General features: G+C 42.1%; 1 pseudogene across 1 annotated transcript; it reads left to right on the plus strand.

Moving 5' to 3' along the window:
- The first annotated feature begins 19,336 nt into the window (after nucleotides 1–19,336).
- On the plus strand, nucleotides 19,337–23,262 carry LOC103701691 (protein SMAX1-like; annotated as a pseudogene). Its single transcript, XR_015975388.2, has 3 exons — nucleotides 19,337–20,799; nucleotides 21,199–21,505; nucleotides 21,608–23,262. The product of XR_015975388.2 is annotated as a protein SMAX1-like (transcript).
- Nucleotides 23,263–24,255: the final 993 nt, after the last annotated feature.

Genomic DNA, 24,255 nt, shown 5'->3' on the forward strand with positions numbered 1-24,255 from the left:
AGCATTCCAAACCCTAATTTGGGCCTGCGAGGCAGTAGAGGGGCACTGCACTGCACCAAGAGCGCGGATCACAACAGTGATTTAACTTACAGTCTTCTTAGATTCTGTCAACATAGATAGATGACTCCTTAGAGAAAATGATAGTGAATAACATTTACTAATATATAAAAGAAAATAAACAAATAATTCCTTTGCTTGATGAAAATAAGAAAATGTCATGTCCCATGTCAAAGGTCAACCACATAACAATTGGCTGGAGAATCCATTCCATTCCATTGTTTGAACATGAAATAAAGAAATACATGGACTTCAATATTTAATTTAGCTAGTTATATAATAAAATATAATTAATATTATATATCTTAAAGATATTATTAATTTTAATTTCTGTCCATTATATCTCATATCTTAAACTTAATATTTGTTCCTTTAAATTTGTTCTTAGTTTGTATACTTTTTTACTTTCAATCTATTTATTTTTAATTTAGTTCTTATTTAATTTGTTTGTAATATTTATTTAACATATTTTTAACTTTTCTGTTCCATAATATATATTTAATAGCTTATATTTTTATTTTGTTAACATGCATTGGCAAATGCTTATTTGTTAGCATATGATACATATTCAATCTATAAGTAATAGTTGATACAATATTACAATAACGCTACTTGTTATTTTTATTATTTTCTAATAAAATGATCGATAATTAGTTCATGTCAAAATATATTGTTTGTTGTGGTTTTGTACCATAGATATCATTATAGTTCATTATTAAAATATTGTTCATTCATATTTCCATGGAAATGAGCATTCCTTCTGTGCAATAGTAGAATTACCATTTCTTCAAATGAGGAATCACGATTCCAAAGAATATGCAATTCCATTCTCTAGCTCTTGTCATACCAGACATTGGAATGGAGTCAAAGTTGACATTCTCATTCCATTCTAATTAATGCTCATTCCGTGGAACAAAACATAATGTTAAAGAGTTCCTACCTTATAGAATGAGGTCCTTTCTCTCCATGCCTAAAACTAGGGAAGGTCCATATGTATCCTTATCCATACTCACATGAAATAGTTTGGGTACATAATGTAGGTGATCTCAAATTACAATCCATTGATTGATATTATCTGATATTGGGCCTAGCAGAAGAAGATGAGCCAGGAGGCAAATTATTATGTTGGATCCACTGTTGATGCCGTAATCAACTACAATATTTCTCAAAGATGATAAGAATTTTGATTCAAATTGTTTCGAAACAATTCATGGCTTAGGTTCACTTAGGATCATAACTAGGTCATACTCTTTATATATGCATAACCAGAACACAAAGAGTGTTGTTGAACTCACAACCACTATAGAAAAAGCTAGATTTCCCGACGCTTTTTTTCCGACGCTAGAAGGAAGCGTCGGGAAATCTTTGTTCAGCGCCAACTTTTGCCGACGCTTCTAAAAAGCGTCGGTAAAGCTGGACCTAAGACGATGCTTAAAAGCGTCGCCGAAGGTCGAGATCTAAGACGACGCTTATAAGCGTCGTCGGAGGCTAAATCCCTTCACAATCTCGATTGATGCCCTAGCTACACCTAGTGCCGACCCAATCCCTAAAAATCTCTCATCTCCTCTTCTCCTCTTATACCCCCGCGCCGACCTCAATCCCTTAAAATCTCTCCTATCCTCTCCTCCTCTCATCGTTAGATCTCTTCTCTCTCAGTCCCAGCCGCCATGCCCTAGCTGCTCCAGATTGACTCCTTCTCAGTCCCAACCGCCATGCCCGACTCCTCCCTCCTCAAGCTCTCCCTCTTCGTCGTTGGCGACCCCGCCGACCCTCCGGCCGCCCTCTCCCCTCAGAGCTTCGCCAATGGAGCCGTCAGCCTCGGCAACTCCGTCAGGAAGAGGGCGTACTTCGGCGATGGCTCCGAGGTCGTCACTGGGGCCATCCACAGGGTTCGTGTAGTGCTCTTCGAGATGCCGCTGTCACTCGGGCCTTCCTCCTTTTAGGTGAGCAACCTGTTCTTGTTCTTCGTTCTAGATTTGTTATGATAGTGTTTGGAAAGAAGATTCATCATTCCCATTAACAGGTACATGGGTCAAGTCCCATCTCTGCAAGCAGTGGTTCCCATGGATGGGGCTTCAGGAGCTTCCAATAGCCTACAGGTCTCCTTCCGTCCTCTCTCCAAACTCCTCCCTCTGTCAAAATCTGTTCCCACCCTTACCAGGCCTCTTTCCCTTCCCAGCCTTCTTTGAGCAGAGAAACACCTTCGGTTGCTTCAGAAATGCTTTCTCAGTTTGCTCGGCCATGATTGAATCAAGCGGAGGAGGGCCTTCGAGCGCGGGAAGGAGACGCAAGCAGCAGCGGTGGCTGTAGTGGGAGAGAGGCGGCAAGAAGGAGACTCTGGTGTTGCAGCCTCCCGAGTACTCCATGGTGAGTTGAGGATCTTGTGGTTTCTTGATAACAATTACATGGTGAGTTGCAGCCTCCCGAGTAACCCACTTTCTTGGCTTCGACGTCGAGGTCAAGGCAGCCGCTGAGGGATCGAGCTTCGGCTCGTCTTCGTCCTCGCCGGCGGCTCGTCTTATGAAAAAAATTATTTTTTAAAAAAAATTTGAGGCTTTTAGCAAGCGTCGCTAAAAACCGACCTTTTATAATGCTTTCCAAAAGCGTCGGAAAAAACTTTTCCCACTCAAGTATCGCCGGCGCTTCGGCGACGCTTTTGGTAGCGTCGGACGGACCTTTACCGATACTTATAAGCGTCGGGAAAGACCTTAAAAAGCGTCCCTAATTCCTCTTTTTCTTATAGTGAACCCAACATGATTGATGTAAAATTCCATCTCGGTGGAGATGGTTTATATTGGTATCAAGATCTCCCAGTACAATAATCTGAAAATCTCGACCCTATTATCTCGACCAAGATAAACTAATAGAATACAAGATTTAGCTAATATGATATTGATCAATATTTTTAGTCACTTTTAACTTCTTAAATAAAATTTTATCTAATAAATCTTGAAGTTAATATTTAAACATAATTTTTAATTCGAAATTAATCATGTTGGCGGATATGTCAAAGTCTCATCTCGAAAATATTAGCCGATATCTTGGAAACCTCAATCCGCTGCAAATTTTTCTACATCTCAATCAAGGTAAACTGAAGGACTTCTTTTAATTTTGCACTCAATATTTTATCAATACTGCTGCAAAAAAAATTCATTAAGCATATTTGCAAATCAAGTCAGAGAAATCTATCTTTTTTTATGAGCAAAATGGACCTTGGGTTAAGTCGCCTTCAATAAATGAGCACGGGACCATGGTTGGGTGGGATATTTGTAAATTAGGGAATAAAATTTCCCCTATCCTCAATTTATAAGATTCTCTCTTTCATCATTCATTAGCTTTCTTTTTTCCCCATTCTTCTAGCCTTCACCAAGCTCTCCACAGGTGATTTCTATTGAGACACTTCGCTCAATTCCAAAGATGCTGGGAACTTTCAAACATGAAATGAAAGTAATTATCTAATTATGATGAAGCATAAGGGTCAAAATCCTGTGGAGATGGCATTTATGTCCTTGAAAGAACTGAGAAAGAACTGAAAGCATAAACTTGTATCATACTCGTCAATTTCTAGGCTCGAGTAGTACAAAATTAAGATATTCTCTTAGCCCCAGCTTTGTAGATTGTAGGAACCAACAAAAAAGAAACCATGCACGTTGAACTCAATCGATCCATTCAGTTCCATAAAACAAAAGAAGCAGAAGAGCTCCCATCCGGTGGACATGTGCTTCCGAATCCAAGCCGGGGTTCAACCAAGATCAATACTGGCAACCCTCAGAAAATCTTCAACTCAGTTGGCCAGTGGCCCCGTACTGAACTGTAAGAAGAAGAGACTGACAGCTAACCATCCGTAAGTGTCGCTATAAAGATCAGAACCTAGAGAATTGGCGATTTGCTCAAGAGCATTGGATTCTTTCTAAGCCAACGGAATGGAGCATGGATGCCTGGGCGATGACAAAGGGGAGTTAAGGAAGGTATTTTGAATGGGAACTGTTCAAGAAGATGAACAGCGAGATAGTCTCCCACGTAAAGGCTATCTTTTTCTTAAGCTGGAGCATTCATAAATTTGCCACCATCACACGGCCCAAGATCTTATCTAGCTTTCTGTTGGGGGATTGGCTGTTCCATAAGCCAGCCGACAGGGTAAACGAAGAATAATCCACTTGGAAACCTCGAGCAACCCCATCGATGATTGCGACCACGAGGTCTGTGGGATCTCGAAAGGATGGAACAGTATGAGCGGGGAGCGGTGGCACCTGCATCACAGGGTCCGTGGGTTCTTCGCGGGCAGCGACGACGCCGGCGAGGACTGCGTGGGCGGCAACGAGGACTGCGATGCCATGGGATCTATAAGTTCCGAAGGAGAAGGCAAACCCTAGATCGTGGAACCTTGGTCGTGGTTTTTTTTTTTTTTGCTGCAGCAGGAGACTGCACACGTAAATTCATCCAAAAAAAAACCTAGAAAACTAAAAGATTCCGCACTCGGCAGGTCAGCCTCACTGGTTTAGAGTACCCCACCTACGTGGTCCTCCACAAGGGATGTCATCCAGTCAACCGGCACCTTGCCTTCCTATACATATGCCTGATCCCAAACGAAATGCAACCTCTTGCTAAGCTCTTGAGTCACTTTCCAACTAAATAAAGTTAGCTTTCAAAATATAGCAAGCATAGCTAAGGCCAGCTCACGCAGCTCTCATCTTCGCTCCAGGAAAGAACCAAAATGTCAAATATTGGACTCTCACTAACTGCTACCACTTTGGAGTTTGGGCCTCTGATAACAAATACACTCTGCTACCACTTGGTCATGGGTTTTGCCTTCAAGAGGAAAAGGGGAAGAGTATTAGGTGCGATGGATCCCTAACCCAGAGAGCACTCCAAAGTATAGAGTAATCATTTCTTATCCTTGATTAACTTAACCAGCGGCCAAGATTATAGTAGATGAAGATAGGTTAACGGAGGTGATCTTTTGCAACTAAAATATTTTTATTTTGGTTCGATTAGTAAATAGACATAAAGAATGGTGTTATATACAATATTGACAAATATTTGGTATCAAATGTAAAATATCCAAGTTAAATCTTGCTTTATTTTAATCTTGACTGCTCGCCCATCCACCGAGATAATTGAAATATTGAGATTCAAAAACGATAGCACTAATGCAGTGTATATATAGCACATCTTTAACAATAATGGTAATAGTAACAACAGTGACAAGGCATCTCGCAGAGTACTTAAAAACAAAGGAAGAAACATAGATTCGGTTCATTAAACCTGATCGAACGTTGACTGTTGAGAGCTAATCTCGGTGAGATATTTTGATGAAACCGGCAGATCTTATCTCCTCAATTTTCCTTCCCTCACGCTCCAACATCACTATTTGGATGGCCTTTACCAATGACAAAAGCAAGCAAGCATAATGAAAACATGCATAATTGAAAAATAAACACTAGTGAACACTAGCATCATATCATAATATTTCTTGATACTCTGATATTTTATTTATCTAATATAAACTATTTCTGAATCGATGTCTGAATTTGGTGTTTTAAAGTACGAAAGTATTTCGGATTTTATTGTATTTTCATACACCACTCCAACCGGAAAATATTCTACTCATCGGGCCCTGTTCTTCCTTCCTTGACCCATCGCGTATGCCTTCAAGGAATCTGAACCCATGCTGCAAGCCGAATCGACAGCCGACATCGGCAGCCTCCCCGCCGGCTATAGAGATGGCGAAGACGCAGTGCCGGGGATGACAAACTCTCTCTCTCTCTCTTTCTATCTCTCGACTTGTCCGCCTCCAAAGCTTCCACTATCTGCCCCCTATCCAAACAATCCTTCAGTCCTAATCTCTTTTCCTTTACCTCATTTCCTGGACGATTTGCCACTCTGCCCTGCCTCCATCACCCCACCACCATATTGGTCATGGAAATTTTGGTGGTTGTGGTGGTGGTGGTGGTGATACAGTGGTAGGTGGGGGCTGTCCTTGTGATATTATTGTTGATAGTGGTAGTTGTGATAGTGGGCCGCCTAAGGTGAACTCGCAAGGAGGTTTTTTTTCTTTCTATTTGTCTTTGAGGTCTTTCCTACGGTGGGCCTTCTTTAGGCTGGGGCCTTAAGCGACCGCCTCAATTGCCTAAGGATTAGGCCAGCCCTGGTGATGATAGCCGATGGTGGTGATAGTGAAGCGGTCACGGTGACAATGGTGGCCACGATGGTGGTGGTAGTGGTGGTGTTTGTGATGACGGTGGTGTTAATAGCTCTAGTAATGTTGGTAGTGGTGGTGATGGAGATGGTGGTTATTGTGCCAGTGCCCATGGTGGTGGACGGTACTAGTATTGATGGTGCTTGCGGCAATGGATGATTTGCGCTTGGCCTGAATGAAGGAGCAATATGTGAACGAGAGAACTATGAGACAAGAAAAATATTTTAAGATTTTTTTTTTGTCACCAGACAGCAAAAGAAAATATGGAATCCTAGAGTAATTTTTGTTTTAGAGTATTAGCATGATAACTCTATTATAGGAGGATTTTTTTTGGTAAATCGAATAAAATTAAACCAATCTAGGATAAGTACATTCCTAAGAATCAGAAAATAAAATATTAAAAAATTAAGAAGAAATATTAGCTATAGAATCTCATAATATAGTTCCGGTATAATTTACCATGTAAGTCGCCCTCCAATCTGCTGCACCATTAGCTTTTCTATGGATACATAAAATTTCACAAAAAATCAATGAATACATCACTCACCACCAATTATCTAGTTGGCAATGGTGTCTGGCGTCCTCATATGGTGGTGTGAGAACTATTATGAGAGGATTTTCATTCTCTAGAAATTTTCTTCAAGTATCCAACAAGGCTGAATATTGTAATAAGAGGTGGCAAACTGCAGTGTAGTCACTGAACCCTTAACAATTTAAATCTTTTTAGTATGGAAAGACCACCAAGCTTAGGGCAGTCAACTGGTTCAGTCTAACATACCAAATCAGAGCTCAACCCATCTAGGCTTGACTGTCTGAAGCTTAAGTCGGCCTGTTTAGATCCAGAAAGCATATTTTGCGAGCTCAATCCTGCTCCAGCTTGTTATATCTCTTCAGAAATAAAATGTCCAGGTGACTTAAGTATACCCATATGAATCAAACCTAAGCAAAAAACCTTGAGCCACATATCGGTATGGGCACCCCATCTAATCCAATACATTAACACTCAAAGCCTATTCAGGTGGTGCGTAAAGGAAAGCAAGTGTTGTATGGGCCCAAAAGGAAGTTTTGGCCTACTAGTATTGACTGTTTTTCCTTTGAACTCCACCACTCCTAACGAAACAAGATCAATGTTATGTTTCGAGAATACAACCTACCAACATTCAAACCTCGGGTAGCCTCTCTAGTACTGCATGTATTACTACATAAAACAGCATTATAGGTGTGTTTGGTTGGCGATCGAAATTGAAATTGAAATGAAAATCGGAACGGCCATATTTCTCGATGCTTTTAGTTCGTGACCGAAATCAGAATAAAAATCAAAATAGGATTTGAATACTAAGGAAGAATCGGGATTGGGTTTTGGGCGATTAGGGTATTCCCATTCTTTCATGGAATTGAAATTGGAATCGGAATGAGACTCTTTCGAACCAAATAGTTGGAATGGGAGTCACCGATTCCCATTCTAGAGCCCAACTCCTCCCAACGAAACATGCCCTAATTGATAGTAAACAGTTACCTGGTTATTTCATCCATTACCTAGAGTTAGACTAGGCTCATATTTGTAAAAGATCCATCTTCTATAAATTCTAGTACGCTCCGGATTAGGATTATGCCCAGCCTGGCCCAAAATTCCATATGAGACCCTGACCAAGCCAGGCCTTGTTTGGCCCAAACCTAAAATTCACTTTCGGATTGCAAAGAAGAAGAAGATAATCTGCTGTATATGATTCTCTTATAACAATTTAGAATGATTTATACATCATCTATACTCTATGATCAATATGCATAAGAAAATTCTTTATTTACATACAACATGTACAATATGGAGGCATCCTTTATGTGTGACATATACCGTATTAACAGTCATGTTCGGCCGTGCTTTACCCAAACCCGGCCCAAATTATAACCTTGGATATGGAATCCTAAGCTCATGAGCTATTATGTATAAGAAGGTGCTCCGACCCCACAAGATAGGTGTTATAAGTGCAATATAATCTTCTCCGAACGAACGAGCCTGGGTTTTTCTGTGGAAACTAATCCGTTGCTGGTTTCAGCAGTAGGACTGCGATTTAGTTTGTTTAACAGGGGAAGTATATATTATTTCTGCTAGCTTTATGACCCCATCCAAAGTTACTATGACTCTTGATATTTTTTCTAGCAATTTAATTCCTGTTCTGGACATTTTTGCATCCAGTTGTGTCCATATATGTTACAAGGTTTTTTTGAGCAATCTACGGATCGGAGAAAGATACACTCCTAAACTTTGTTGTTTCGGACATGTCCGACCTAATATCCAGCACATCTCATGAACATCGGCCACTCAATGCTGATGAAGTTACCGTCAAATCTTATATCTATACTTGAAAAGCATTCACATTAGCAAGATATCTCACCATCTTGAAATCGGTCCTGGCGACCTTAAAAAGCATCTTTATCATGCTTTAATTCATGAATTGCCTACACAAGTTGGTTGGGTTGGGTTAAATTCGGTTGGAGCCCACCTTATATCATGCATTGTATGAGAATTATAGATTATGTTGTTTGGCCTTAAAAGCCTGACTTGTCTATCCAGCCAAGTTGTTTGTAGAATTGGATAGGGAGAGGAAAAGATGAGATGATTTTGATGGACCCAACCAAAATGAACTTTGAAAGCTCAAATCTGGGCCATGTGCTGCTCGCCCAAATTTATCCTCACATTGGAACCTTACTGACTGGATCCCACCAGGTTAATTGAATTGGCTCTGCCTCAAATATTCTAACAAATCCAATCTTGACTTGGTTTTGAACAAAATTTTCATATTGTTAGCTGTCAGTCATGATGAAATAACTTTTCTTCCATCAGGTTGACTTGGATGGCCTCCTTCTAAAAGGCTACCATACATCATTAACTCATTCACATTACTTTAAACTTTTGTGGTCAATTGATATATCGACATGTATAAGTACATACATACCCCTATTAGTTGCAAGAGAGAAACCAAGAATTTATGAGGATAAGGTGACCAAATAAATACCGTCCTGCTATTCATACGATCATGCAAAATGCCTTTATCTAGGTCGCACATATTCAAAATTCTTGACTTAATTAGAGGAATAACACTGTCAAAACATTATACTTAGACCAAAAACAGTATGTTTAAGCAGTCTTTAACTTGTCGTGTTGCTACATCACAGAGTTCAACCTATCTTTTCTAGTAGATGAAAGTGGTCTTCGCTTTTCTTTATTAAATGAAATTACTTATTAAAAGACTTGAATAGCCTCCTTCCTAAAAGGCTACCATACATCATTAACTCATTCCCCGTTACTTTAAACTTTTGTGGTCAATTGATTTATCAACATGTATAAGTACATATATACCCCTATTAGTTGCAAGAGAGAATTTTACAATTAGCTTCAACTCTTTGAAACGAAGAATTTATGAGGATAAGGTGACCAAATAAATATAATTCTGCCATTCATGCCATCATGCAAAATGACTTTATTTAGGTCGCACATATTCAAAATTTTCGACTTAATTAGAGGAATAACACTATCAAAACATTATACTTAGACCAAAAATAGTATGTTTAAGCAGTCTTTAACTTGTCGTGTTGCTGCATCACGAGTTCAACCCATCTTTTCTGGTAGATGAAAGTGGTCTTCTCCTTTCTTTTTATTAAGTAAAATTACTTATTAAAAGACAATTGGTGTTATCGTATTCTTTATCGGCGTAATATTAGCCCACATCGGTAAATTCAACAGCATAACACCATCTGGACGAATAATATGAGCCATTATAGATTGTTGCATAAAATCTGTCCCCCTCTGGATTCCCCTAAATCTTGGAAATTGCATCATGGCACTTATATGACCGGCCACGTGGCAGTTGGTGGAAGGTTGCCAAGCCAAAAATGTTACGTATCACATATCTAAATCAAGTTGAGATTCGTGCAGGGCATAATCTACAACTCGCGAAATTTTTATTTGAAATCTCTAAAATCCAAATCAAAGCGTTTTCCAGTTTCCATCATTACGTTACCGCTAGCCTTTCCTCTTACTCCCCTCTTTTGAAGGAGTCCGCCTTTTTGGTAGCATTCCCAAGGAACAGAGACTACACGCAGCTGGCCATCTGACACGCGACACGTACCACCCTCCCCCTCATGATGATCCCCTTTTAATGCATGCCCATCTACCCGTTTCCCATTCCCCAACGTCCACCAGCCGTACGATCGGTGCACCCCTCCCAAAGCCGCCGTGCAAACTCTGGCCCGGCCCATTTTGATCAGACCGGTCCTTCCCTCTACGGGCACATCTTCGATGGCTTGTGGTCTAATCACGGCCGTCCGTACGCTCGATGCCTTTTATTTTAATCTCGGTGGGGCTCATGATGGAAATGAAGTACACTGCATGGCATCCTGTGCCCGGGTCCGTGCTGTGGTCCCCCGCCCAGTCCGGGTGTAATTTAATGTCATCAGAGTCATCAACTTTCTTCGTTGGGGGGGCATTTTAAGTTTTTATCAAGAGGAGCTTTATACATTCAATGCGTCATCTGAATGCAAGGAAGAGAGAGGGATGGGGGGTGAGATAGTGCCATTGGTACCTCCATACCGAATAAGGGGAAGGAGTTATTGGATTCTAACTCCAATGCATCCCCTACCCTCCCTTTTTTTTACCCATATACGGTATTAGTTTGGTTTTTCTTGGCATAAAAATGCACTTAACCCTGTGCCTATTGGTGGACATGGCCTAGAAATAGAAAAGCAGAAGGGGTACTGAGTTCCCCTCCACTTTCTTAAAATTAATCTATCTTTTTATTAAAGAAAAAGGCTTGGTGAAAAAAATAAATAAAGGCAATAATTAGTTAATCTATCAAATGGATGAGTGAGCTGAGATTTTAAAACACGAAGATAATTCCTTGTACAAAATAATAACATAGTGTCGAGTGGCTAGCAATTAGATAGTTAATAGGTAAGGTTTACATATTTTGGGGAACTTGGAGATCGGAGATTGCATAACATTAGTCAATCTTGCCGAGAACGGGGGTGTGGTTTTAAGATTTGCCAATTATACATCATAGCTGGAATTTATTCCACCATACCATGATTAAATCATGTTTTTCATTTGTATCTATGAATAGGACTATTTTTTTCTCTACATTAAAAGAAAAATGATTGAGATTGTTCGGATCTGAACGAGCATCCTTGTGTGCCCAAATAATTTAGCTGCAGCAAGCTTCTAAAGTTAAGATGTTAGTGGTTTGGAACGGATGCCCCATGCTGCTCGAGCTTTGTCTTCTCAAATTACCATGATGCAAATTGTTATGCACAATAAAGTTACGTCGAACAAAGAAGATGTGTCGAGCAATGACGTTTTGAACAATTTAACTATACATTGCATACCATATATGCACACAAATGTGTACTCCCATAAGGGTTAGCATATCACATGCTCACATTTTGGGAGTATGTTCTTAGAGGAAGAATTAATGCTTCTCATGGAAGGATGGGCCACACAAGAAAGAAAAATCCCTCCATTTCTCCACCTCACCCCTCCCTTCCAAAAAAAAAAAAAACAAAACACAACAAAAAGCTTGCACCATGTAGGCCTCAATTCATTCTTATATACAGTGGGTCATCCTCAAAATGAATAAAAGGTGGGCTTGTCCCCTCACCTTTCACCCCTCTGAACTTTCTTCACATGTAATGCATGTAGAAAGAATAATTGCTCATTTTTGTTTCATTTGCTCATTCAACCTTTGCCTTTCATCAAGTCATGATTCCCATCCCATTTCCATCATTACCCCGGCCCTCTTCTACCCGAAGCACTTGTCATCCTTTTGAAGGTTTCTCAATGCGTCAAACCAAACAACTAGTTAGAACTTGGCAGCGGGGTCACCGATAGGGTTAGAAATTTTATTAAATTCGAGTTTTCTAAGTAGCTTTAAGCTGATTTTGGACCGTAGGGTTTGATCTGCTAGTCGCTAATAGGTCGATTGCTCCACCGGAAAATGGTGATAGTCTGTGTTAGAACAATTGTCATTCGATCACCCTTGATATGCGAATCATGTCAAGCTGAGAACATTAGATTACATGATCATTCAAGAAAAGATGAGCTTATGCTTGGAATATATGATCTTGAATAAAGGAAATTAGCGTTGTGCAGCGTAATTAAGAACTTGGAGTAGATAAGGGAATGGTCTAATACAAACATGCCCAAGATCTAGCTAGCAAAAATGGCGTATTTCATGTATAAAAGATTAAAATACAATCGATTGATTTGCTCAACAAAGGGGATAGTGACACCATAAGACCATTTGATCTGATTGATTTTTCCCTCCTGCACCATATATAGTGTTCTTTTGGTAGTTGGCATTTAAGAATGGCAGATGAAAAGGAGAAATGCAGCTGAAATAATGGAGGGTCAATAAATGGCCCTTCGACAATATCTAAAAGAATCGGGGATTTTTTTTTAACTTTCCTCCCTCTATTTTGCTATCTGATGGATCAAGTGGAGATTGGCCTTTTTATCAAATTTTCTCATACCGGCATAAGTTAAATTGGGATGATATGATCTCCAAGATCTTGTGGTCTGATTTAATTAATATTCATGGCAATATATGGAAAGATTTCTATATGTTGTGCAAGTGCTCATGTTCAGATATTACTCGTCTACGCTTGCAGTAATTCAGGTTGTAACGTATACCCATATATGTACATGCATACTATATAGTATCTAGTATGTTTGAGTTCACCTTTTTTTTTTTCTTCTGGCTTAATAAATATGTACGTTTTGTCGGAGAACATATTATCCACCATTACAACTTGTAAATTTGTATGGCCTTATGTGCAATGTTAGGTTGAAAGACTTTAGAAGAAAGGATATGTTTAGCTTTTTAGATACTTCAGGGTACAAGGAAAGCCTGATGGCAATAAAGGTGGCATGCCCACTTTTAGCCTTAGCCAACTTTTCTTCACTTTGAAACATATGTGGGTCCCATCAAGGAAAAAAGCCATGAGAAATCCTGATAAAGTTTTACCAATTCTAATCTTGCATTAAAGTTTCAATTAATGTTTTGATTCATCAGTGCAGGATGTGGTCTTGCATAAGTGCTAAGATCAACATCCCTACACAATTCGTAGAATAAACTTTTCCTTTGGCCCTTTCAAGTGGAGAGGATTTCCATTGTTGGCAAGTTTTAAGGAATCCTAAGCCACTAGAGCTTTGGGGAAGGAGTGTGCCTTGGTGCAAGCAAGCAAGCCTTTTGGAAAGCATCCCCACTTTCAATTTTCTGTAGAATAATGAAGCCCTTCCTTTTCCAAAAGGAATGAGTGGTCTTCTCCTACTTGATTAGTGTATCCAATTGTCTGATCTCTCCCAAAAGCATACCCACTTTCAAAATGCACCACTCACTCCCTATAGGTTCGAAGATGCGACCTGATCCTTTCACCTCTTCAACACACCTCACAATGAGATTGTGTTTGTTGCTTAAAGCATGGCCAAGATGACAAGAGCATCATGAAGGAAAGATCACATACAGGTAGGTTGGGTGGTGGTAGCTTGCGCCGGTGGAAAACCAAATGGACCCCCATGTCTCATGATTTCCAATCAATTAGGCACCGATGGGCTCGTGTCGGGCTCATGCAAACATGATTCATTCTTTGACTTTCTTCCTTGTTCTCTCCTCAATTCATGAGATCTCGATAGAAGGCATCAATGTCGCTGCAGTCGATTTGCATATGCTCGCCCCTCGATCGGAAACCTCGAATTAATCGACAAAATCAGCAGCTCGAAGTGCCACACTTGGGAAGGATAGGGGGAAGAGGTGTTTGAATTTTGAATAAGATGGTGGGGAGAAGAATGATGGTGATAGATGGTCCTCCAAAGGTTGCATAAAGGTGGTGGGAGTTGGAGAGATGAAGTCAGTCATGGCTTTTGGGGTGGGAAAGGGATCGTTAAAGAATGATGCTTTAGAGATGTGGGTTTGGTAGAGACTAGGGGAGGAAAAAAGTTCTCAAGGAAACATCATCCTTCAAAGCAATTCAACTACTACCACTTTTCTAGATGGAGGAGAACAGGGATGTTATGTGTGCAGAGAGTATAATCTTACTTCCTATAATCTTTTGCTTCATTTTTTTTTTCGAGGTCTCGTTCTTCTCTCTCCGTGGACGCTGACTTGCAGAGGGACCGGACTTACAGCGGTGTATTTATCAATTTGCTTTGGCCGTTCTTCAGAATACCTGAGTGGACATTTATGGCCCCTATGCCTTGCATGTTTTTTTTTTTTTTTTTTTTTGGCAGGTTTATTATAAAATGCATGTACGAATACATCAAATAAAATTAAAAAACACAAACTCACAAAGCGCCCATGGCAGCTCATCCTCTTCTGACCACAGGATGTATCTTGAGTGGTAAGCCACATAGGCAACCCTCCAGTCGGTCACCCCGTTGGCCTCTTTAAATACATGCTTGGCCTGGAAGGCCGCTCCCTTCCTCGTCATTATTCCAATATCTCGAATCAAGAGATGGTCCGTGCTCTCACCTCTCGGATCTCCTTGAATCCACCTGATCACCGTGGCTGAATCACCCTCCAAGATAACCGAACTAGCCTGCAGCACTTGCCTCGCATGATGAAGACCCGCCCAGAAAGTCCGCAACCCCGCCCCAGGAACTAATGTGTCGAACAACTGGCAGCCACCCTGCATGTTTCTTTTAGTGCATGCTTTTTGAATGTCCACAATTTTTTTCTCCATCTCAATAGACCTTTGGAATTTTCCGCCTAACTTAGGAGCAAATCAAAGTATTATTCCCTGTCATGAGGCCACTGAAACATCTTAGTTGTAGTTATTTATCTACTTGGTTGTTTACACTTCTAATAAAATTATGAGATCCACCTAATAATGCAAGACTGAATTAAAGTGTCATAAAGTGGGCTATTTGCATGGTAGTTTTCAAAACAACCAGTACTTCCATAGCTATACAGATCATACTATATGGAGGTGATCAAAAGGATTAAAAATATATTTGTTTTTGCGAATTTTTTTTTTTGTCGTAATAATCATCAAGGAATCTGGGAGAAGCACCAAATTTACTCTTTTGAAATTAAAATAAACTATGATAATATAAATAAGTGAAACACTTTGCTGATTAAGAAGTAGCATAAGACCGCATGCCATATCAATGTGATTAACTAGATCATCTCGAGCTAATGCTTCTCTTCTATGAGGTCTATTTTGTTTGCCTGCATCCAATCAAAATGATGTCACATTAAAATTAATCTCAGAATGTATATCTCAAAACTATTTCATATCTAAATAGTCAATACCAAAATTTTAAATTTAGCATGCCCGGCAAGGCATCCCTAGATATTTAGCCGCTACATTTGTGGCTGTTTTATCACTAATTTATTTATCACTCCATTTGGGCATCATATTGGAACAACTCATGAATACAGCGCAAAATTACCAACATAAAATGCTAATTGGGCATTGGTCCCCAACTCCAACGCGATATATCTTATATGTTTGTTTATAAAGTGGGGAAAATATTGGTTTGGCTGGATCCATTTTTCCCATTTCTTCGAGAAAAATTGGTCAAGAAAATTAACTAATATTCATTTTTCACTCTTTTCCTTTGTATATTTCTATCAATATTTATATTATTTTAATCCAAGAAAACAAAAATGTTGATCAAGTAAATTGAATCGGTAATATTAGGTTCGGTTGGTGGTCATGATCTGAAAGGATGTAGATAGTTACTTTTAATTATTGGAGAAATCAATAAACTTGTGAACGGATCGCTTTGTCTCCTAGGTTTTCCGCAGTCAGTTGAAGTTTATGATGGCACTAATTTCTCATGATATCTCTCCTATATATATTTGTGTTTCTTTTGTTTCACAGATTCAGTTCCTTTGATTTGTAAAAGGTTAGTCACCATAACCTTTTCATGTAGTGGGTTATAATAAAAGACAAGGTGTAAATAAAATTACTTTTAAGTGTGGATATTCGCAAGATTAAGGCTGTGGTTGAGGATGTTTTTTTTCTTAAAATGAATTTAGACATTTAATAAATTATTTTGAATTTATAATTAATATAACAAGATACAACTTGGCAAATTTGATGCGGCATACGTTATGCCCCATAACCTTGATTTGCATGCGATACCTTGGAGGTTATGGTCTCAAATATTTTATTGTCAAAAAAAAGATTGATAAATTCCTTGGTCGTCATCCCACATAGAAACTGCATGAGCTCTTCTGGTCTGGTCAATGCGATGTTTTTCTTTTCTTGGTAAGAGCCAATGTGTCATCATCAAGTCATTTCAAGATGAAATGCTATGGGATTAAGAAAATAATTTTTACCTATTCAAATATAAGCAATATATCAATGTATATCTTGATAATTTCACAAGGCATACTTAATGTAGTACTCGACTTATGTTGGACGAAAAAATAATAAGTTCTACAATAAAATTCGACCCCTCTTTTTTTGAACAACAAAAATGTATTTAGGATCATTTATTGTTTTGAGTATTAGCATACATGAAATTACTTCCTCGCATGACTAATAATGTAACAACATCACCAATTTTTACTAGAACTAGGCATATCTTGCAGGGACATTGTTGTTTTTATACTTGATGAAATTTGAATGTTGCAATAAAATCTCCAAAAAAAAAAAAGTATAATTATTAATGGCATACGAATTTCGACTAAATCTATTTTAACTCTTTTGTCCTAGACTTATCACCAACATAATACTTTTGGCGTATTAGCAGAAAAGAAGTCCACATCCCTTGCAACACGCCAAGTCTCTCCTCCACTCACTCAACTTTACTCAAGTCACCAATTCATGCGCCATTACACGCGTTACCTCCTTTTGGATTCCCTTGACTCCAACCCTTTCTCCACCATAGAAACCGATAGCATTGGCCTGTGGACTGCAATAAATTCACAATGAAGTTTGCGTCGTATCTAAAAGTTCAACATGATTGAGTAAGACAAACAAATTTGCACAATATTACATCTCACCTATAAATTCATATAAAAACACTAAAAAAAACATATATTATTTTTAACTATTATCAAACCAGAACCATTCCTAATATTACCACTCACCTATAGATTTCTTTTTATATATAATGGCAGCCCATGAGCCGCAAAGAAAGCAGTCATCTATAGATTTCTATGTATTGATTGAGTGCAGAAGATGAATAAATATTTTATTTTCTAATATTTTTATCTATTAAATTAATTGATATAATTATTTTTTTAACTTTTTATTTAGGGGCAGGGTGGTATTTTGATAAAATAGAGCAGACAAGGGGGTGGGGAGTTGGAAAAAAAGAGCTCCTTGGGCATGAAAAGCTGAGAGGGTGGCAGGTAATAAAGAACAAAAGAGGGGCACTTAACTCCAGTGCCCGCTTTAACAAAAGAAGGGGGGGTGCCCGCTTTAACAAACTGCTCGAAAGACGCGTAAAAGGGAAGGCCGGGAGGGGGAGGAGAGCGTGCGCGCGCGTTATCGTGAGTGGTGGGACTGAGGGGAATAAGGATGATGATGGTCTCGTTGTTTTTGGCCGACTTCGGAGACTTGAAAAGGAGTGACCAAATAAGGTCATATTACCTTAAAAAGATTAAAAAAAAAAACGAAAAGAGAGGGGAGAGAGTGTGACATCTAACCGACTTGAAATATGATTCACTGAACGGATCTTTGGGGAACAAAAAAAATCTGATATTTCCACTCTCCTATTTGTATTCTAATTATTCAGCTTCAAATATTATGCATATTCCACCGGCTCGCGGGAGATCGAGAATTTTAGCATTTGAATCTAGCTGAATATATTCATCTACATCATGTTTTGAATTGTATTTATCCAGCTTTACTTGTGTAAATTAGATTTATATTTGCTAAAATCATATATATTGTTTTCTAAATTTATTGGAGGTATTGGTATTAAAATTGTGTGGCTTGTTTTCGATCGTCTATGTATGGATATTTTTATGGAGTCTTCGGAACGCACAAGAGGATTCGGCCGATACCAATTGGATCAGGTCGTGGGACCCAAACTGGAGTCAGTTAAACTGTCCCAACTGAAAGGCAATAAATTCATTTTCAAATTGAAAAACGAGGGTGCAGATAGCAAGATTAGCTGCTTTGGCGAACTAAATAAATCTACTTAGACTAAAATAATATTTACTATACGGCGACTGTTTGTATAAATAATTGGAGCGGGGCGACGAAGGGCAGATTGGAAGTGATAAAAGGCAAAATCCGTGCGGTGGTGCCTTTTTCCAGGCAGTGGTTGCGTGTGAAAAGCAGATATTTGGAGAGAGAGAGAGAGAGAAAGAGAGACTGTGTGGTGTCTGCTGGGAAAAGGTATGGTCAATCGTCGGTCAGCACAACCATTGATAAGATTGAGAGACGGAAGGGATGGGAAAAAAGATAGATAGGGAGAAGGCCGGAGGAAAAGGGAGATAAAAAAAAAAGAAGCTATGCATTAAAAGCAAGTGAGAGAAACTAATATAATATGTGAAGCATTTCAGATATAAACAAATCAGAAGAAGACAGCAATCTTTTAAAAGATCAAACTAAAAAAACTTTTAAAAAAAGGAAAAAGGTTGTGAGAGAAAGAGAGAGAATTTGTCTCTTAGAAAGCCAACTACATGGCCCAAAAATCCTCACCATTCTCCCAAACTTATTCTCCTTCCCATCTTTCTTTATCTCTCTTCTCTTCTTCCTTCCCTCTCCCCCCCCTCTCTCTCTCTCTCTCTTCTCAAATCCCAGTTTCGTTCTCGTCCCTAAAAATAAAGCGAGCAACATATAAGGGGAGGAAGATTCTATTCGCACCCCCCCCCCCCCCCCCCCCCCCCCTCCCCTTCTCTTTTCTCCCCTACTTCTCTTTCCCTTTCTTCTAACATCCGTACAATCCTCCTTTGTTGAACAAAAAGAAGGCCCCTCCATTTCTTCTTCTACTTCCTTGGCTCCTTCCTTTCCAAATTTCTTAGAATTCCCTTCACATTTCTGGTGGTAACGGGGTACCTCCAATTTGATCATCATATCTCTTTCTCCTCCGCATCTTTCCTTCTCTTCTCTTTCTAATCTTTTTGTCAGGAAAAAGAATAGAGTTTTTAAGGAAAAAAAAAAGTTGTGTTTTTTCTTGGTTGCCAATGTGTGTAAGCTTGGAAAGGTGAGATTTTTATTCATTAGATTAGAATTAGAAGAGAGAGATAGAGATAGAAGAGATTCGGGATGAGGGCGGGACTGAGCACAATCCAGCAGACTCTGACGCCGGAGGCGGCGAGCGTCCTGACGCACTCGATCGCGGAGGCGGCGCGGCGGAACCACGGGCAGACAACCCCTCTCCATGTGGCCGCCACCCTCCTGGCGGCCCCCTCCGGCCTACTCCGCCAGGCCTGCATCCGCTCCCATCCGAACTCCTCCCACCCTCTCCAGTGCCGCGCCCTCGAGCTCTGCTTCTCCGTCGCCCTCGACCGCCTCCCCACCTCCTCTTCCTCTTCCTCCTCCAACCCCAATCCCACCAGGGATAATTCCACCAATTCCAATCCTCCCACCAGTTCCTCCTCCGGCGTCACCGAGCCTCCCATCTCCAACGCCCTCCTGGCCGCCCTCAAGCGCGCCCAGGCCCACCAGCGCCGCGGCTGCCCGGAGCAGCAGCAGCAGCCGCTCCTCGCCGTGAAGGTCGAGCTGGAGCAGCTCGTCATATCCATCCTCGACGACCCCTCCGTCAGCCGCGTCATGCGCGAGGCCAGCTTTTCCAGCACCGCCGTCAAGGCTACCATCGAGCAGTCCCTCCCCTCCTCTTCCCCCTCCTCCTCCTCCGCCGCCGCCCCTTCCACCACCAATTCCCCCTCCCCCTCCGCCGCCTCCGCTCTCGGCATCAATCTGGCCTACCGCGCCCCGCCCCGGAACCTCTACATCAACCCCCGCCTCCACCAGCACCAAGCCGACGCCGCCGCTGGTGGCGGCGCAGACCTGCACCGGAGGGAGGAGGTGAACGGGGTGATGGACATACTGATGAGACCCAAGAAGAGAAACCCGGTCTTCGTCGGCGACTCCGAGCCGGACGCCGTCATGCGAGAGGTCCTGCAGAGGATCGAGTCCGGCGGCGCCCCGCCTCCCCTCCGGGCCGCCCAAGTCATCTACTTGGACAAGGAATCCACTGTGGTCCCCGACCGGTCCCAAATTCCATCGAGGATCAGAGAATTGGGTAGCTTGATCGAGGCCCGGATCGGCGGCGGCCGCAGCATGATTCTCAATCTCGGGGACCTAAAATGGCTCGTGGAGTGCCCTCCCGGCGTCGGGGCTTCCTTGGGTCCAGCACCAGCTCAGCCACAGCCGATCATCTCGGATGCGGGCCGGGCGGCGGTGGTGGAGATGGGGAGGCTTTTGAAGAGCTTCGGCGAAGCTGGCCGGCTGTGGCTCGTTGGCACCGCGTCGTGCGCCACCTACCTCCGGTGTCAGGTCTACCACCCCACGATGGAGAACGACTGGGACCTCCAGGCTGTGCCGATCGCCCCGAGGTCGCCCCTCCCCTGTATGTTCCCAAGGTGTGATTTTTTTCTCTTTTTTTTCTTCTCCTCCTCCTATTCTCATTGTTCCTCCCCCTCCTCATCCTCTTCGTCAGCCGTTTCAATAGAACTCCCTGGATTGCATTCCATTTTATTGCTTTGGTTCCATAGTTTCTATTTTTGGACCCATCCTTTAGTGAACAGTACTAGTTTCTCTGATGGCGTTAGTCGCTGCTTCCGCTGCTATTGTTTTTTTAAAAGCGAAGAGTTCCAACTGATTGCATTCTGGTCTTGGTTGAGATCGTAAGGCTCACAGTCTCGCCTCATCCGTTCAATTAGCTGCAATGCTGGTAGATCCATTGGTTTCATTTGAGACGTGAACTTTAAAAGGAAACATGGTTGCCATGAAGCTGAGCTATGGTTTTACTTGAATTGCAGGCCTGGGGGCAATGGAATCCTCAGCAGCTCTGTCGAAACTCTAGCCCCGATGAAAGGTTTCCCGGTGGTGGTGGGCGCTGCCGCCATACCTCCAAGACGACCGCCGGAAAGCGCTGACCCTTCCCGAAGGATAACCCTCTGCCCACTGTGCATGGATGGTTACGAGCGCGAGCTAGCCAAGCTTGTTGCAAAGGAGTTCGAGAAATCGTCTTCGAAACCGGATGCTCATCAGACGCTGCCTCAATGGCTCCAGCTCGCGAAGATGAGCAATGGAGGCAGCGCTAAATCCACAACCGATCATTTTCAGGTCTGAATGCTTTTTCCATCATCCCCTAATCCAATTTACGAACCGAAACTCTCGTGATTCTTAAAGCTGATTCTTTTGAACTGTGGTGGCGATCTTCTGTAGTCCAAGGAGCAAGATTCCGTGTGGAAGCAGAGCACAGAGGATCTGCTGAAGAGGTGGCGCGAGACGTGCTCCCTCCTCCACTCCAACTTCCAACCGATGCTTCTCAGCTCTGAAAGGCCTCTGCTTCCAGCCCTTTCAATGCCCGCTTTGGGCAATTCCAGTATGCTCGCTCCTCGCCCACCATCTGAACCGAAATTAACACTTTCTCGGAGCCTTCCCCCGCTTCAGGTGAACAGCAACCAGGGCAACATTGCACCGACCACATTGCCGGAGCAGTCTACGAGCTCTCCCGGAAGCCCGGTGAGGACCGATCTTGTTCTCGGGCATTTGAAGTCCCCTAAGGACGATAATTCCTTGGAAAAGACTCATAAAGAGCTTGCCGAGGAGTCGGCCGGGTGCATGCAAGATGGATTCTCAGATCTACAGAGAGCCAAGATTGCTGGCATTTCCGATATGGACACCTTCAAGAGGCTCTTCAGGGGACTCACCGATAAGGTCAGTTGGCAGCCAGAGGCAGCCTCCACCGTAGCGACAGTCGTGATGCGGTGCAAGTCCGGCAATGGGAGGCGGCGGAGCTTGGGGCCAAAGGGCGACACTTGGCTTCTCTTCATCGGCCCTGATAAGGTCGGGAAGAGGAAGATGGCGACCGCGGTGTCCGAGCTGGTGTTTGGCACTAGCCCGGTGACTGTTAATTTTAGTGGCATCCCACGGTCGGACGGCGATGACCGTGAGTCGACTGCTAATTCCCGAGGGAGGACCTCTCTGGACCGGGTGGTGGAGGCCATCCGCCGGAACCCATTTTCGGTTGTCGTTCTCGAAGACATCGATCGGGCAGACGGGCTCGTCCATGGCAGCATCAAGCGTGCCATGGAAAGGGGCCGGCTGCCGGACTCTTATGGCCGGGAGGTCAGCCTGGGGAGCGTCATATTCATCCTTACGGCTGACTGGTTGCCGGAGGAGCTCCGGACCTCCACCGACTCCATTCTGCAGAGCGAGCAGAAAAGATTGGATTCGGCCAATCGTCGGTGGCAACTGGAGCTCTCGATCGGGGACAGTCCCCGTAAGCGTCGAGCGGATTGGCTGTGCGATGACGATCAAACAGTGAAGCCAAGAAAGGAGCCGTCGGGTGGCGCAGGCCTATCGCTCGATTTAAATTTGGTAGCGGGGGCGGACAACGACGTCGGGGAAGGCTCGAGGAACTCCAGCGACCTCACCGTCGAGCATGAGATCGAGAAGCGGCGACTCGCGGTCAAGTGTTCGACGTCATCGTCGGCGGCCTCTGAGCTCATGGACTTGGTGGACGATGCGGTCGTGTTCAAGCCTGTGGACTCCAGCAACCACTGCGGAGGAAGGTCTTCGAGTCCGTATCAGCGAAATTCGCTGCAGTCGTGGGCGGTGGGCGGTCAATACTGATCGACGACGACGCACGATCGCTTGATCGGATCGTCGGCGGCCTTTGACTCGCCGGAGCCACCAGTTGCGGTGGATTCGAGGAGTGGGTGGAAAGGGTGTCGGTCCCTGGTGTGGCGGTGGAGCTGCAGCGGAAATTGGCTGCCGGGGACGGTGGCCACCGCCGTAGATGGGCACCGGAGAATTGGTGGGCATTCACATATTGTTAAGGGTAGATATGTAAATATAGTGGTATCCTTTTGTTCTTTACCTTTCTTTGGGTGGTTAGTGTTCCAGGAGAGAATCTTTAACTACCAACCAAAAAAAAAAGAAGGAAAATCTGGAGGCGAGAGGCTCAGCGCTCGTATGATTTGTAATTTTGAGGATAGTTACTAATACGTTCTTTTAAGATATTATTTATTTATTTTATTAAAAATTATATTGGCGTCCACTAAATATTATTTCAATACTCGAAAAAGGCTTTTTGGACATGTTATGTAGCTCACCATCCTTGCATCACATCTTCAGTCTGAACTTTTCTTTCCAAAAAAAATCAAAAAATAATAAATTTTGGAATATACTGGATAGTCCTCTCTCCTCCCGCCAAAAAATCTCATCAGAATAGTTAGCTATATAGGAGACTACCGAAGCTGCTGCTCCGTTAGTTTCTCAGTATATATGTTTGGTCCGCATGTCCATCCCACATTCTAGGTTTTTTTTTCTTTTTTTTGGGCTGCACTCACCTTAAAACTGAGCAACAGCTGTACCCAAAATAATAAAAAAAAAAACACATTGTTTTTTTCTCGCGCATTGTATTCAGCAAGACGTGGTCATTTAGGTGGGCAGATTCTTTCGGGTCCGAGAGGTCGTGTTCTCATTTGAGTCATCTCTTCTAGTACTGCTGCGTTTGGGACATTGGTGGTCTCGTGCAGGAGCATCTTAATTAAGATGGTCAGGTTGAAAACGACAACTATTTATATGCAATTTTTTATGGTCCAACTTGGTGATAGCTGAAAACCAAGCAGTGAGGAAGAAACAGCGTTTGTGGCCTGTGGAAAAAACAAATATTGTTTCATAAACTTTCAGGACCATTATGACTCCATTCTTGGAAGGACCTATATATTTGGCATGTATAATGCACATATAAGATTCTGAATTTTACATAAAAAATTGTGAATATTAAAAGTTTGAATTCTTAAGTTTTTAGTTCTTAAAAAATATGTTGCCCCTTATTGTACTTTTTTTTTTCTGATTATAAT

This window comes from Phoenix dactylifera, chromosome 2 (genome assembly GCF_051530095.1).
Source record: "Phoenix dactylifera cultivar Ajwa chromosome 2, Ajwa_hap1_PhDact_Kaust_v1.1, whole genome shotgun sequence".
Taxonomy (NCBI): domain Eukaryota; kingdom Viridiplantae; phylum Streptophyta; class Magnoliopsida; order Arecales; family Arecaceae; genus Phoenix; species Phoenix dactylifera.